This window comes from Physcomitrium patens, chromosome 18 (assembly GCF_059467195.1).
Source record: "Physcomitrium patens ecotype Gransden chromosome 18, ASM5946719v1, whole genome shotgun sequence".
Lineage (NCBI taxonomy): Eukaryota > Viridiplantae > Streptophyta > Bryopsida > Funariales > Funariaceae > Physcomitrium > Physcomitrium patens.
Genome location: NC_143427.1, coordinates 12751203 through 12756762, shown reverse-complemented (window position 1 = coordinate 12756762; position 5560 = coordinate 12751203).

Below are 5560 nucleotides of genomic sequence, written 5' to 3'. Positions count from 1 at the left end.
ATCGCAAACGGAGTTGGCAGAGTTACGAAAGTACATCGACAAGAATCTAGCCAAGAACTTCATTCGTCATTCAAAATCATAAGCTCGAGCACCCATCTTATTTGTAAAGAAGAAAGATGGATCATTATGGATGTGTGTGGACTATCGAGGCCTCAACAAGGTAACAAAGAAAAATCGTTACCCATTACCCTTGATTTCTAGTTTCTTAGAACAACTTGGACGTGCGAAGATCTTTACAAAAATTGATCTAAGGGGAGCTTATAATCTCGTACGAATCAAGGAAGGAGATGAGTGGAAGACAGCATTCTGTACAAGGTATGGTCATTTCGGGTATAATGTCATGCCTTTTGGTCTTATCAATGCTCCAGCAGTTTTTCAACATATGATGAATGACATCTTTCGAGAACACCTCGATGATTTTGTTGTCATCTACTTGGACGATATTCTAATATTCTCTAAAAACGAGGAAGAGCATGAGGAGCATGTTCGTTTGGTCTTGGAGAAACTACGCAAGCGAGGACTATATGCCAAATTAGAAAAGTGTTTATTTCACCAGACGGAGATGGAATTTTTGGAGTTCATTGCGACTACAGAAGGTTTGAAGATGGACTCCAAGAAAGTAGAAGCAATCATGTCTTGGGAGGTTCCGAAGACGGTTAGAGACGTACAATACTTTCTTGGTTTTGCTAACTTCTATCGGATCTTCATCAAGAATTATTCTTAAGTTGCTGCTCCTCTCACTCGATTAACATGCAAGGATAAGTTGGAATGGGGATCTTTGGCGGAGAAGGCGTTTCAAGATTTGAAGACAGCATTTACTACAGCTCCAATTTTGGTACATCCAGACTTTACAAAGGCCTTTTATTTAGAAACTAATGCTTCAGATTTTGCTTTGGGAGCTATGCTTTCACAAATGAGTGAAGATAAGAAGCTCCATCCAGTTGCATTCTATTCTCGGAAGTTCTCTGCTGCTGAAATCAATTATGAGATCCACGATAAGGAACTTCTTGCTATAGTGGATTCTTTCGAAGAATGGCATCACTTTCTTGAAGGAGCTGCACATCCAGTAACCGTATATATGGATCACAAGAATTTGGAGTATTTCATGACGGCTCGAGTTTTAAATCGGCGTCAAGCTCGGTGAAATATGTCGCTATCTAGATTCAATTTTATTATCACTTATCGACTTGGAAAGCAGCAAGGACTATCCGATGCTTTATCAAGGAGATCGTATCTTGCACCAAAGGCTGGAGAAGCAGCGTTTGATCAACAATGTACAACGTTATTGAAGCCAGAGAGATTTCAACTTTGTGCTACTATTGTATCATTTGATGCTGACTTCCTAAACCAGGTACGTGCTATGACCATTAAAGATTCAGTAGCCATTGATATCAAGCAACGTACGAATGACGACAAGTTCAAGGTGGAGGGAGATCTTTTATACTTTGAAGAGTGATTGTACATTCCAAAAGGACTAGCACGACTTCGAGTTCTTCAATCTCGCCATGATTTTCCAGCTGCGGGACATTTTGGATTCAACAAGACCTTGGAGTTTATTTCTCGAGATTTTTGGTGGCCCCAAATGTGGAAGGATGTGAAAGATTTTGTCCTCTCTTGTGACATCTGTTTAAGATCTAAGAATCCTCGGCATCGCCCTTATGGACTTCTACAGCCATTGCCAATTCCACGTCGACCATGGTCTTCAATTTCTATGGACTTCATGATGGACTTGCCATCATCAAACTCATTTGACAGCATCATTGTCGTGGTAGATCGGCTTACGAAGATGGCACACTTTGTTCCTTGTAAGAAGACATCGTCCAGTGAAGTCACAGCAAGACTCTTTCTCGATAATGTATATGGATATCATGGACTATCAGATGATATCATATCAGATCGAGGTACCCAGTTCGTGTCAAAGTTTTGGAGATCTCTCTTTGGGATATTGAAGGTGGATATCAAGCTTTCTTCAGCTTTCCATCCTCAAACTGATGGCCAAACAGAACAGGTGAACCAAGTCTTGGAGCAATACTTATGATGTAGCATCAACTATCAGCAAGACGATTGGACTGCATATCTACCGCTAGCCGAGTTTGCATATAACAACACCCTCCATGCGTCGACTCAACAAACACCATTCTTTTCCAACTATGGGTATCATCCGAAGCTTGATTTATTGAGTCCGTCAACAAATAACAATCCAGCAGCTGAAGGATTTGCGAAGCAACTATCAGAGCTTCAAACTATGTTGAAGCTTCAATTACAATCCGCTCAAGAATCCTATAAGACGTCTGCAGATAGATTTCGGAATCCAGCACCTACTTTCAAAGTTGGAGACAAAGCCTGGCTTCTTCGACGAAATATCAAGACCAAGCAATCATGTGATAAGTTGGACTATCGAAGATTGGGACCATTTATCATCCAGAAGCAAATTAATCCAGTGGCATACTGGCTGGAGTTACCGTGTGCGTGGGCGTGGGCCACTACCGTTGGCTTCAAGGGTCGATGAACCACTTGCCTCGTGAACAACAGTTGGAGTTCATAGCAGAAGTTATGCGACAGATCTTTATTTTCTTGCATTGGTACTGATCAACAACATTGCTTCTCAGAGACCTCGAAGCTAAAGGAGGAGGTGATGTTAGGGACATATTCCTTAGAACTTTCTAAAAGAGAAGCCTCTGGAACCTTTTAGAGAGAAGTTTCTAGAAGCTTCTAGAAAGGAAGTCTCTGGAACCTCATAAAAGAGAAGTTTCTAGAAGCTTCTAGAAAGTTATCCCCTGGAACTTTCTAGAAGCTTCCTAGTTAATAGAAGTAGCTCGAGAAGCTTTCTAAATAGGAGTATATATAGGGATCGAGGCTGAAGAGTTCTTCAGTCTTGACAATACATCTCTTGGAGTTCTAGCTCACCTTTCTGGTGTTGTTCTTGTACTCATCTGTTTAATCTAGTTCTGTCACTTCTTCTTGAACTTCTTGTTAGATTTCAAGTCTGTATTTTGTGTCCGTGACATCTCTTCAATGGCGATGGGTGGTTCAGCAGTTCCAATAACAGTACAAATAGGTGACATGAGCGATCGCACAACGAGCGTGGCTCCATTATTTACTTTTAGGGGCTTTCTGGGTATCGATCTCGATCAATATTTGTCTCAGTTTTTGACAGCATGTATAGCTAATAATAGAAGAACTGAAGATATTTGGTTACGATGGTTGCTAGCAATCTTAAATGATACAACATTTGAATGGTACAACCGCCAATCAGTGGGTCAATTTTTGTATTGGGAAGCATTGAAGAATGCATTTTTAATCCATTTTTGGCCAATAAGTTTTGAGGATCATCTTCGAGAGAGGTTAATAAATAACAAAATGATCCTAGGAGAGGCGGTGGAATCGTATTATGGCTGGGTGGTTGATACACTCAGTAAGTGGCCGAATTACCAAATGTCAAAGGCATTTATCTTATCCATATTAATCAATGGTTTGCAACTACCAAAGTTAAAAATATTTATGAAGGAAGCTCAATCCATTTCGGTGTCTGCATCCTTTAATAGAGCCAAGGTTTGAGAGGAATGCCATTATAATCAATTTTTAACTGCGAGAGCTACGTTGATTTGAGTTCATGGCAGTTATCAAAATCCGACTTTGAACGGATCAGTGGATGCTTGTCTATGGATGTTAGATACAAGGGCCAATATTGGTGCTAATATTCAGGGGCGAGTTAATGTCACCCCATTGCAAGCTATACCACCGAACATGACAACAACGTATGCTCCCTATTTTCCATATCAACAACAAGCGTTAACTGCGATAAAGTTACCAATAATATCAGCCCCAAAAGATTCCAATGAAGCCTTGTTGTTGAACCTGACAAAGAAAATGGAGAAAATGGTCGTCAATATGGCCAAAGATAAAGAAAAGAGGCAAAAGCCTATCAATACTAGTACCAATGTTTGGTGCAGTAATTGTAAGGGCCATGGTCATTTGGTAACAGAATGTCCTTCACCCTCACAAATGATGGATCAATGTACATTTTGCAGATGAAAGCACTTAATAGCTAATTGTTAGAATTTGCAAAAGAAACAACAATTTAGTAATCAAACGATGATTCCACCAACTTACTAAAACGTCAATCAAGTTCAATCGAGAAATACGTTTGGATGGAATGGAAATCAATTTAATCGACAAAATTGAGCATTCAATAACTTTCAAAGTTCCAATTTTAATCAAGGGTCTGCATCAAACCCCCAGAACTACAGGAAGGAGCAACAAAGGTATCAACAATATGCTCTACCGACATCATCGAACCAAGTTTCCTCCGCTCCAATAGCACAACCAAGATCACTTTCTAACCCTACATGGAACAAGCCTAATAGGTATATACTGATGGAGACATCCAATATGCCTAATGGGGGTACAAGAAGACCACTTTGTTATTTTCGTTGCAAACAGATTGGCCATTATACCAGTGAATGTCTCAATCCCAGAGTCAGTGACGATAATACACTAGTTTGTGGAAATTATAAGCAATCGGGGCATACTTATCAGCAATATAATGCTCCGTTCAATTTCAATAATCGGGATCAGCGGATCCAAAACAAAAGAAAAATGGAGGAGATAAATTAAGGGCCTCAAGATTCTTCGATAAATCGGGTGGAATGTGTTCAAGCCATTCTTATCAAGAGTCAACAAAAAGAAAAAGGACTAATTCAATATTTAGGTGATCCTGAAGCAAAGAACCAATTAGACCCAATTATGGGAACATCCAATCTAGGTCCTATTACGGGCTTCTTCTCCAGTATGCAACTTGACTCGATTGGGCTATCCAATGAGGTATCAATTATGGGGGCTTCAGATCCACTTCAAGTTGTTCCGTTCTCTATGCCATTCCGGAAAATATCCTGTCTGTTGAAAGATCCTTTAGGAGGCTTGAATTCCAAAGAAGCTCCGTCTGTTGTTCTAATTCTGAGTCCAAGACGAAAGAATATCTTATCTCAAGGAGTTAAACTCCAACCAATGAAAAGAAAGAGGGTATTAGATATTACCCTAAATATGGAATCCTATGACATATTGAAGGATTTGGATGCTATTCGACCTTTTATTTCTATGAAGCAACTTCTACCGGTTGCACCGGAGTGCCGTTCTACATTCAATTTATCGTTAACACGGCATCTCCAACGTAATAAGAAAGTTTGTCAAGTCAGTTTGAACCCTGACCCAAGTACACCAACCATTGATGTTTCAATTGATGGTATTGTGATCTTGTGTGTTCAGATGGATGGTGGTTCTAGTGTCAATTTAATGAAAGCTGATACAATGGATGCTTTAGATTTAGAACACTTAGTACTCACCACATTGGTATTACGGATGGCAGATCATAGTTGGATTAAACCAATGGATATTTTACGGTGTGTTCAAACTATAATTACTGGTATTGCATATGCAATTGACTATATCATCTTTTGACTATAATTTTCGACTTTATTGTATCAAATTTTATTGGGACGACTCTGGCTTTATCAAGCGAAGGCCAAGAATGATTGGGGTCAGGGTACTTTGACAATTGGCT